This window comes from Loxodonta africana, unplaced genomic scaffold, assembly GCF_030014295.1.
Source record: "Loxodonta africana isolate mLoxAfr1 unplaced genomic scaffold, mLoxAfr1.hap2 scaffold_367, whole genome shotgun sequence".
Lineage (NCBI taxonomy): Eukaryota > Metazoa > Chordata > Mammalia > Proboscidea > Elephantidae > Loxodonta > Loxodonta africana.
Window position 1 is genome coordinate 149948 of NW_026975081.1, and position 11818 is coordinate 161765.

General features: G+C 42.4%; 1 long non-coding RNA gene across 1 annotated transcript; it reads right to left on the reverse strand.

The window, feature by feature from the left end:
* Positions 1–860: 860 nt before the first annotated feature.
* LOC135229549 (uncharacterized) lies at positions 861–6689 on the reverse strand. Its single transcript, XR_010320236.1, has 2 exons — positions 4169–6689; positions 861–1098 (listed from the first exon to the last, which is right to left on the reverse strand). It is a non-coding gene; the product is annotated as an uncharacterized LOC135229549 (long non-coding RNA).
* Positions 6690–11818: the final 5129 nt, after the last annotated feature.

Sequence of the window (11818 nt, forward strand, 5' to 3'; positions counted from 1 at the left end):
ATTGATCACACCTCAACATACAACAAAAATCCTCACAAATGGACCAATAAGCAACATCATGATAAAAAAAAAAAAAAGATTGAAATTGTCAAGGATTTCGCTTCACATGGATTCACAATCAACACCCATGGAAGTAGCAGTCAAGAAATCAAATGTCGGATTGCACTGGGCAAATCTGATGCAAAAAAAAAAAAAAAAACTTAGAACACTCTTTAAGTGTTGAAAAGCAAAGACGTTGCCTTGAAGACTATGGTGTGTGTGACCCAAGCCATTGTGTTTCAATCTTCTCATATGCATGTGAAAGCTGGACAATTAATAAGGAAGATCAAAGAAGAATTGATACTTTTCAATTATGCTTTTGGCAAACAGTATCGAATAAACCATGGACTGCCAAAAGGACAAAGAAATCTGTCTTGGAAGAAGTACAACCAGAATGCGTCTTGGAGGCTAAGATGGCAAGACTAAGTCTCATTTACTTTGGACATGTTATCAGGAGGGATCAGTCCCTGGAAAAGGACATCATGCTTGCTAAAGTAGAGGATTAGCAAGAAAGAAGACCCTCAATGAGATGGATTGTCAGAGTGGCTGCAACAATGGGCCCAAGCATAACAGTGGTTGTGAGGATGGTATAGGACCAGGCAGTGTTTTCTTTTGTTGTTCGTAGGGTCACTATGAGTTGGAACTGACTGACTCACGGGCACCTAACAACAACAGCAACAATGACAAAAGATATTGAGCATACTTTCATGTGGTTATTGGACATTTGTATATTTTTCTTGGGAGCAATGTCTATTCAAGTTCTTTACCCATGTTTTATTTGAGTCATCTAGTGTTGTTACAACAGAAATACCACACGTGGATGGCTTTTACAAAGAGTAATTTATTCTCTCACAGTCTAGGAGACTAGAAGTCTGAATTCAGGGCGTCAGCTCCTAGGAAAGTCTTTCTCTCTCTGTTGGCTCTGGGAGAAGGTCCTTGTCATCAGTCTTCCCCAGATCTAGCAGCTTCTCAGTGCAGGGGCCCCTGGTTCAAAGCAAATGCTCCTGGCTCTTCTGCTTGGTGGTAATGAAGTCCTCCAGTCTCTCTGCTCCCTTCTCCCTGTTATATATCAAAACAGATTCACTCAAAATACAATCTAATCTTGTAGGTTGAGTCCTACCTCATTAACATAACTACCTCTAACCCTTCCACATTAACATCATTGGAAAAAAAAAAAAAAAAAACCTTGCCCTTGAGTAGATTTCAACTCATAGCAACCCTATAGGAGAGAGTAGAACTGCCCCATATGGATTCCGAGGAGCACCTAGTGGATTAGAACTGCCAACCTTTTTGTTAGCAGTCGCAACTCTTAACCACTACACCACCAGGGTTTCCAATGAACATCGTAGAGGTCAGATTTACAACACATATGAAGATCACAAGGCTGATAAAATGGTGGACAATCACACAATACCGGTAACCACGGCCTAACCAAGTTGACACACATTTTGGGGGGACACAATTGAACCCATAACATGTTGTTCATCTCTTTTTTTTTTTTTTTTTTGGTGATTTGTAGGAGTTCTTTATATATTTTAGATATGAATCCCCTATCAGATATTTGGTTTGCATTTTTTTTTCTTCAATTCTGTAGGTTATCTCTTCACTTTCTTGATAAAATCCTTCGACGTACAAAAAAACAAAAAACTTCACTTGATGAAGTCCAGTTTATTTTTTGTTGTTGATGCTCACGCTTTTGGCTTCGTATCAGAGAATTCATTGTCAAAAAAAGGTTTTGAAGTTTTAACTCTGTTTTCTTCTAAGAGTTTTATTTCTTTTGGGAGAAATGTCTCTTTAAATTCTGTAATCATTTTGAGTTAATTTTCATATATGGTGTGAGGTAGGGGTCCAGCTTCATTCTTTGGCATATGGGATCCTGTTGTCCCAGCACCGTTTATTGAAGAGGCTATTCATTCCCCTTTGAATGGACTTAGCACCCTTGTCAGAAATCAACTGGCTATAGGTGTATGGGTTTATTTCTGAACTCTGAATTCTATTCCACTGGTCTTTGTGCCTATCCTATACCAGCAGACTGACTTTTTAATTTAAGACAGTTCTTCTTAAAATGTACAGACTTCTTACAAAAATAGTGGACCCCAGGAACTCCAGACCCAGGAGCCCTGGACCTGTTCCTAAATTGAAGTTTCAATCTCTGATTGCGTCCGGGAAACTCTACTTGTTGTAATTGGAAAGACATAGATTTATTTTGTCGAGCCTTTGTTTTCAGCTCAGTTTCTGTTCTAAGGTTTTGGCTAATTGTAGGCTACGGTGGTGTATAGGGAAGTTTTCGCATTCTCTAAATTTAACTGATGTCATTTAACTAAGTCAGCTAACTAAAACCATTTTTGTAAAGGACTACACCCTGAGTTAGCTGTAATCCTTCTGCAAAAATGGTGTTAAAAGTTACCCTGTTTTCCTCTTCTTCTAGGTTCAACCCTGAATTCTCCATAAAAAGTCTGGTCAAGCGATGTCTGTAGTGATAAACATTCTCACCCTGTTCCTGCTTGCAAGCTTGAACTTTAGCCCAAACAATCTTATAGGAAAAAATCTTTGTAAAACATTTGGTTAATTTTGTTGTAAGAGGTATAGTCTGAGTTACCAAATCAGTACCTGAGACGTTTGGTTGGATGGACAATGATTTCTCAGGTTCTTTCCGGTTAGCTTCTTCCTACCACCTTTGAGCACCCCCAGGTCCTAGCAACATGTGTAACAAGTTATATAGATCACCTGGACCAGACTCATAAGTTTCTGCCAGAATTTTAAATTCTTCCTTAAATTTCTGAGGATCTTCACACAGGCTGGGGAACTCTAAGAATGGTGTGAAGTTTGGCCTTAGACCAGGAGGCACCAGTAACCTCAGGCTGTCCACCTCCAGTTTTGGGGTATTTCACCTTAAAAGGCATCTCAGCTATGGGGCTGGTTTCAACTGGAGGTTTGGTCCTTTCCTCTTGAACCCCTTCCTCTTTTCCATGATAAGGAAGTTCTGCTGAGGCAGTGTCTTTGCGATTCCTTAATCAGTTCTGCTTGTCTAGATACAACATCTCATAATGAAGGAAATTTGCTGTCATTTTGCCATTTGAAAGCTTCCAAAAGACAATTAAAATAGGCCTTCCGTTGGGTCCGATTAATCTGGGAGCTTTTATTGGTTTTATTCTCTTGGAAAACTTGGTGGCCTAGTGGTTCAGTGCTCCTGCTGCTAACCGAAAGGTCAGCAGTTCGAATCCGCCAGGTGTTCTTTGGAAGCTATGGGGAAGTTCTACTCTATCCTATGCGGTCGCTATGAGTCTGACTCGAGGACACTAGGTTTGGGTCTTTTTTTTTTTTTTTTAATTTGCTGCACAGAAAAGTTAACTTAGTGAGTTCAGAACTGCCATAACATAGGCATTGATCAGTACTATTTTCCTTGATAAGTGCAGGCCGTCTTTGAGGGTACTGAACTGAATTGGCGCCATAATTCCTGACCGTATATCAAACGGGAGTCCCAGAAGGGAATGCTTTATGGTCTTTAGAAGCGCTGTTCCCTATCTTAGGAAGCACTACCAAGTGGCAACCAGGTGATCTAAGCCAAAATGGAGCCTTAGAAAAACAAAAGGAAAAAAGGTTCCTGCGAAGAATGATAATTTTCGTCCACTAGATGGCAGACTCGTCAAGCTCCAAAGGGTTCAAACTGTGACTGGAATCCGGAAACAAAAGACAGAAAGTTCAAAGGACACACTTAAAATGTAACACTTTCAGGGTTTGCCAAAAGCGCATGAGGAGCTTTGCCCTGCGCTCTTCCAGATCCGAAACCCCAAAACGCCACAGCAAACAGCTGTTCAAAGGATAATCAGCCAAGAGAAAAGAAAGAAAGATGATCAGGACCACACTTCACAAGATGAAGCCACTAGGTGGCAGTCTGGGAACGCAATTGGAAACCCAACGTTGTAACAGGCTCCCGAGGACAGTAAAGGTGGAACGCGAAGTTCCAACAAGCTTACAGGCTGATTCCACCGTGAAGGAGAAAAAGAAAAACCGGGAGCAGAGAAACGACTTCGGTTAATCTCCGCAAAAGCTGCACCGAAATAGTTCGGGGCTAGATTCTCAACAGAGCCACGGGGAAATGCACAGTTTGCTTTTCGGGAGCACTTACCCCCAGACAGCCAGAAGGGTCCGAAAAAGCTGCAGCGAGGGGCACACAAAGGGGCCCTTGGTGCCGGAATCCCGTGTTTCAGGTCTTCGGGTCTCCGGGGGAAGGGTAACTCCAAAAACCCTGCCGATTAACTACGCCAAAATGTTGGAGAGAAAAGACTTCCCAGCTCCCTTAAGGTAAAATCGAAAGAGATTTATTGCAGCGGAGACGTGGCAGTGGGAGATCGCAAAGTCTCAGGCTGACGTTCCGGAATCTCACGGGAAGAAGGCAAATCAGGAGTAATCAGAGTGCTGAAGGGGGAGAATAAAATTACAGTTTTTCTTGTTGGTTCACAGTGACGAAGGTCAATCAAAGACGCGACAAGTAAAGCACAATCGTTGTCATTATTGCTTACGTGAGCCGATTGACTGGCTACAAGACACAATTGAAAGACAGGAGGTCAAGGGGGTTTCACCTTGGTTACAAAGCAGCCACAGGACGGATATTCTCAAGACTGGTTGGTTAACAATCACGTTGCTCAGAATGTTAGCTCTCCAGATGAGAATGGAAACAAGGAGTTTCCATGATCTCTCACTTTGCTGGGCATGTCAGAAACCTGAGGAGGCTGATACCAAAAGTTTGCCTTAAGTCTTCACATTCTTTAGCTTGATCCGCAAAGCAACTCATTTCCTTCATGGTGATGGGTTGATTCCTAGGGAAGGAGGGTAGAACCTGGGGGAAAGCTTACCTGGAGCTGCTAGACAGCCAACGCCAAACCTAAGGTGAAAGACTACATTGAGCGCTTAGAGTTACTTTAGTCTCTTTACAGACAGATCAGATGCCTGTTTTTATTTTCTATGCCTAAACAGTCTTTTTTTTTTTTTTTTTTTCTCATCAGTCCTTTGTGCTGATTTCCTTTCTCCAACAGTTTCCTCAAGGTGCATGCCTTGCAAGTAGATGTTTAAGTTCTTACTTACTTGTCTGGAAATGCCTTGATTGCCCTCACATTTTGTCTGGGTTAGAATTCTACTTTAAATCAGAACTTGAAAGCATTACATTATAATCTTCTCCTAGCTAATTTGCTGCTGCAAAGGCTCTGGTCATGTTTTCTGTTTGTTTGTGTTGTTGAAGAACAAAATCCCACACTCTATTAGGAGTGAAAGAAAATGAGTTTCATTGAGGAATAGCAAGGCCATCACCAAATAGCAGCTCCCGCCTGAAGGGATTACTCCATGTTTGGCTGCTAAACCACCCTCCCCAGGAAAACTGTTAGCCCCTCAGACCCCCATCTGCTGAGATTAACCCAGTTGTGTCTGAAGAGCCTTTGTCTCAGTCGTCCACTAGGGTGATGTCTGAGTCACTGCCTGGGGCATCATCCCTTAAGGCAGATGTCTTACAAGACATTGCTGAATGTTCTCCAGACACATTCCCAACACCCATTGTTGCTTCTAGGCCTATAACTAGACTGAAGTCCCTGCTATCCTCAAAGGTAAAGCACAAAATGTGATCCAGGGGGAGGTACACTACACTCCAAAAGAAAAAGAACTGCTTGACTTTTCTAATACATACAAACAAAAGCCTGGAGACTACGTGTGGGAATTGCTATTATGGGTGTGGGATAATGGTGCAAGGAACATAAAGTTGCCTCAGCCTGAGTTCATTGATATGGGTCCACTAAGCACAGATCCTTCATCCAGTGTTTCAGCTAGAGAGCTTAGGAAAGGATTTAATAGTTTATGTGACTGATTCAGTGAAGCACAGATTAAGCGGTGGCCCACACTAAACCCAGCTGAAGTGCCAGACCCGCCTTGATTTCACAGTAGAAGAAGGTATCCAAAGGCTTAGGGAAACTGGCATGTTAGAGTGGATTTCTCGGCTTAGACCCACAGACCCACACATGGAATGCTCAGAGGACACACCTTTTACCGCAATGGTGAGGAATAAATTTGTGAAGGGAGCCCCAGCATCCTTGAAGACTGCTGTGATTGTTATTTTATGGAAGTCAGATCTCACAATGGGAGATGCCCTAACTGAATTAAGACACCAAACTACAATGGGGCTGATTGGACCCCACGGTGTTAGGGGCCATGCGGGTGACTCAATGGACAAGAACAAGGTAGGTGTGGTTCACATAATGGACAGTGGAGTCAAAGCAGTAATGAGAGTAGCCTGACTCCTATGGACTCATGGCATTGGCTACTTAGTCATGGTGTCCCTAGGAGTGAAATAGATGGGAAGTCTATCGAGTAGTTACTTGATCTGTACAAGCGTAAGAATTACTGGATACTGCCTCTGAACTGACACTGAATCCAGGAGACCCTAGATGTCACTGTGGCCCACCGGTCAGAAAGCGGTTGTACGGAAGTCAGGTTCTTAATGGAGCCATAGCTCTGGTTCATTTCACAGTGGATTCAGTGGGTCCCTGAATCCATCACGTAGTGATTTCCCCAGTTCCTAAACACATAATTGGAATTGGAATACCCAACAACTTGCAGAACTACCTTTGTGGATTCCAGACAAGTGGAGTAAGGGCTATTATGGTAGGAAAGCCAAGGGGAAACCATTAGAACTGCCTATCTAGGAAAATAGTAAACCAAAAGCAGTACCGCATTCCTGGAGGAATTATAGAGATAACTGCCACCATCAAAGACTTGAAGGATGCAGGGTGGTGATTCCCCCAGTTCAACTCATCTACTTGTGTTTTTGTTGTTATGTGCTATCCAGTGGATTCTGACTCACGGCGCCCCTTTGTACAGATGGAAACACTGCCGATCCTGCGCCATCCTCACAAAGGCTGCTATCTTTGAGACTAGTATTGCACTCAGTGTGTCAACCCATCTTCTTAAAGGTCTCTCTCTTTTCACCAACCCTTTACTTTACCACGCAAGATGTCCTTCTCGAGGGACCAGTGCCTCCTGATAACATGTCCAAAGTGCGTAAGAAAATCTCACCATCCTTCCTTCTAAGGAGCATTCTGGCTGTACTTCTTCCAAGACAGATTTGTTCGTTCTTGTGGCAGTCCATGGTATATTCAATATTCTTGGCCAAGACCTTAATTCGAAGGCATCAATTCCTCTCCAGTCTTCCTCATTCATTTTCCAGGTTTTGCATGCATATGAGACGATTGAAAATACCATGGCCTGGGTCAGGCGCACCTTAGTCCTTAAAGTGACATTTTTGGTTTTTAACACTTTAAAGATGGCTTTCGCAGTACATTTGCCCAATGCAATATGTCATTGATTTCTTCGCTGCTACTTCCATGGGCGTGGATTGTGGGTCCAAGTATAAAGACATCCTTGACAACTTCAATCTTCTCTCCATCGACCATGATGTTGCTTATTAATCCATATGTGAGGATTTTTTGTTTTCTTTGTGTTGTGGTGTAATTCATAGTGAAGGCTGTGGTCATTGATTTTCTTCAGTGACTGCTTCACGTCCTCTTCACTTTCAGCAAGAGAAGTTGTGTCCTCTGCCTATTGCAGGTTGTTAATGAGTCTTCTTCCAATCCTGATACCCGCTTTCTTCTTCTTATAGTTTATCTTCTTGAATTATTTCCTCCATACAGATTGAATAAATATGGTGAAAGGATGCAACCTTAACATACACCTTTCTCAACTTAAAACCTCATAGTATCCCCTTGTTCTGTGCTAATGACTGCGTCTTGGTCTGAGCACAGGTTCCTCATGAGCACAATTAAGTGTTCTGGAATTCCCATTCTTCACAAGATTGTGCATAATTTGTTATGAACCACACAGTCAAATGCCTTTGCATAGTCAATAAAACACAGGTAAAAGACTTTTTGGCATTCTCTGCTTTCAGCCAAGATCCATCTGATATCAGCAACGATATCCCTCGTTCCACGCACTCTTCAGAACTGGGCTTGAATTTCTGGCAATTCCCTGTCACTATACTGCTGCAACTGCTTTTGAATGATCTTCAGCAAAATTTTACCTGTGTGTGATATTCATGATATTTTGGACAATTTCTACATTCTATTGGATCGCCTTTCTTTGGAATGGGCACAAGTGTGGATCTCTTCCAGTTGGTTGGCCAGGTAGCTGTCTTCCAAATTCCTTGGCATAGACAAGCGAGCTCTTCCCGTGCTGCATCCGTTCATTGACACATCTCAGCTGGTACTCTGTCAGTTCCTGGAGCCTTGTTTTTCACCGGTGCCTTCAGTGCAGCTTGGACTTCTCCCTTCGGTACCATAGGTTCTTGAGCCTAGCTACCTCCTGAAACGTTTGGATATTGGCTGTTTCTTTTTGAAACAGTGACTCTGTATGCCATCCATCCATCTTCTTTCGATGCTTCCTGCATTGTTTAATATTTTTCCCATAGAATCCTTCAATATTGGAACTTGAGACTTGAGTTTTTCTTCAGTTCTTTCACCCTGAGAAATGCCGAACGTGTTCTTCTATTGCGCTTTTCTAACTCTTCGTCTTTGCAAGTTTCCTTATAATACTTTGTCGTCTCAAACCGCCCTTTGAAATCTTCTGTTCAGTTCTTTTATTTCATCATTTCTTCCTTTTGTTGTAGCTACTGTATGTTCAAGAGCAGGTTTCAGAGTCTCTCCTGCCAGAAATAATTCAGTTTTCTACCATTGAGTAGATGTTAAGTGTGTCTCTAAGTCTAAGGTGTGTCTCTTGTAGGCAGCATAGAGACGGATCTTGTTTTTCAATCCATCCTGCCACTGTCTGTCTCTGTATTGGTGCATTTAGTCCATTTACATGCAGGGTAATTATGGGTAGGTTTTTTTTTTTTTTATGAATTTAGTACTATCATTTTGATGTCTTTTTTTGTGTGCTGTTCATAGTTTCTTTTCCCACTTGATTTTATATGCTGAGTAGATTATCTTTCTATATTGTCCTTTCCTCATATTTGTTGTTGTTGATATTGTTTCTGCTGAGTCTGTATTTTTCCCTTGTATTTTATTTTGATGAGTAGGACAGTTTGTCTCCTTTGTGGCTACCGTATTATTTACCCCTATTTTTCTAAATTTAAGACTAACTTTTACTTCTTTGCATTGTTGTACCTTCCTCTTCATATGGAAGGTGTATGATTACATTTCTTAATCCCTCTTTATTATTTTAATGCTGTCTTCTTTTATATAATAACATTGCTGTTGCCCTGTTTTAGGCTTTTTTAAAATAATCTTGCTTTGTTTTTGGGGGGGGGATTTCCCTGTCTGGGTTGACTTCTGGGTGCTCTGCCCAGTGTTCTAGTCTTGGGTTGATACCTGATATTATTGATTTTCTAACCAAAGAACTCCCTTTAGTGTTTCGTGTAGTTTTGGTTTGGTTTTTAGGAATTCCCTAAACTTGTGTTTATTTGGAAATGTCTTTATTTTACCTTCATATTTAAGAGACAGTTTTGCTGGATATATGATTGTTTGCAGGCAATTTTTTTCCTTCCATTTTTTAAATTTATCATCCCATTGCCTTCTTGCCTGCATGGTTTCTGCCGAGTAGTCCGAGGTTATTCTTATTGGCTGTCTTTGTAGGTGACTTTTTGTTTATCCCTCACTGCTCTTATAGTTCTCTCTTCATCTTTGGTTTTGGCAAGTTTGATTATAATATGGCTTGGTGACTTTCTTTTAACATCCACCTTACGTGGAGTTCGATGAGCATCTTGGATAGATATCCTGTCATCTTTCACAACATCTGGAAAGTTTTCTGCCAACAAATCTTCAGCAATTTTCTCTATATTTTCTGTTATCCCTCCCTGTTTGGTACTCCAATCACTCGTAGCTTATTTCTCTTGATAGAGTCCCACATACATGATTCTTAAGGTTTCTTCATTTTTCTCAATTCTTTTATCTGATTTTTCTTCAAATATATTAGTGCCAAGTGATTTAACTTCGAGTTCAGAAATTTTAGCTTCTACTTGCTCAATTCTGCTCCTCTGACTTTCCACGGAGTTGTCTAAATCTGTAATTTTATTGTTAATCTTCTGAATTCCTTATTGTTGTGTGTCTATGGATTTTCCCAGCTTATAAAACTTTTCATAATGTTCCTGAATAATCTTTCTAATTTCTTCAGTTGCTTTATCTGTGTGTTCCTTGGCTCGTTCTGTGTATTACCTCATTTCCTTCCTGATGTCCTAAAGTGTTCTGTGTATTAAACTTTTGTATTCTGCATCTGGTAATTCCAGGAATGCACTTTCATCTAGAAGATCCCTGGATTCTTTGTTCTGAGAGCCTGTTGAGGTGATCATGGTCTGTTTCTTTACCTGACTTGATATTGACTGTTGTCTCCGAGCCATCTATAAGTTATTGTCTTAGTTTATGCTTGCTTCCTGTGTCGTAGCTGCTTGCTTTGTTTTGTTTTGGTATACCGCTATGGGTTGCTTGAGTGAGCTAACTTGATTGTTTTCAGCTTTGGAACTCTGGTGTCCTGTCTCCAGCTGGCTAGATGTGTTATCAGGTATATCAGTCTAGGAGTCCATTCAGTTTTCTTGTATGAATTCAGCTCAGGTTTCCAGGTAGCTGATCATCAAGTGTGTGGTACAGGCTCTGTCCTGCAGTCTTAGAGGGGCAGGGGTGATTGGCGTAGATACCGGTATCTGATTGCAGCAGAGGCTCAAGCTCTGAACAAGGCAGGGGACTAAGAACTGACCCCCAAGTGTCTCTGAGAAAAACGCATCTCTGTTCCCTAGAGCATGCTGGAGGGTGGGTCCTGCAGACGGACCATGGGCACCCAAAGTTTCAGGTTGTAAGGAGTGGGAGGTACCAGTTATCTTTGGACCCCTGTCGCGGGTGGCTGGGTGACCTGAGTGGAGCTACCAGTCCTCAGGTCCCTGATGTGGGTAGGTGAGGACCCTGTTTAATAGGCAAAGCAATGTCAAACATCAAACGCCCACCTCTCCACGGCACCGCTGAAATGCTTGGACTTTGCCAACAAGGGCCTATTCTCCCGAAATAGGCCCACACAGGTCCATGAAGAAGGGAAAGGTGCTCAAGGTCCACAGACGGTTTATGCCTGGACGGGAGTCGCTTCTGTCCTGAGATTCCCCAGTTAATGGAGCTAGCAAATTACCTCTTCCCCCCAGTTGCATTTTTTTTCCTTCCCCAAGGCCAGGAGGACGGCTCCAGGTGCTCACCAGGGTCTATCTCAGGCCTAGGGATTCAGCCGCTGTAGCTGGCGTGGGGGTGGGGGGGCTCAGTAAAATATCCGCAAGTACTTAGCTTTTGCGGAGAGTGCCCTTCTGTTCAGGTTCTGGAGGTGTGAGTGGGCTGTGTGGCTGCTGCTTCTCCCCGAGGAGACTGCGGCCAAACGCTAGGACCCGCCCGCCGCTGCCACCTCCGCTGCTCCGGGAATGGTGCCTGAGGGCTCCCCACGATTCAGGGCCGGCAACTCCTCTCCGCTTCTGAAAGGTCCCTTCCTTCCCCTACCCCTCAGTTTGTTGTCTAAGCTTGCCTTTGATGCTCAAGGCTCCCAGCTTGTTACAAATATACTCTTTCACTTGTTTTTTCGGGTCTTTGTTGTAAAGAGGGCGCCAAGGATGTGTCTGTCGAGTCCGCCATCTTGGCTCCTCCTCCCATTAGTTTTTTTTTTTTTCATTGTATTTTGAATCTCTCGTAATAGAGACATAGACTTTTAAACCAAGAAAAGAAAAAAAAAATCCGCTGCCATAGGGTTATTATATTTTCTAGGTGAATTAACCCTTTTATTG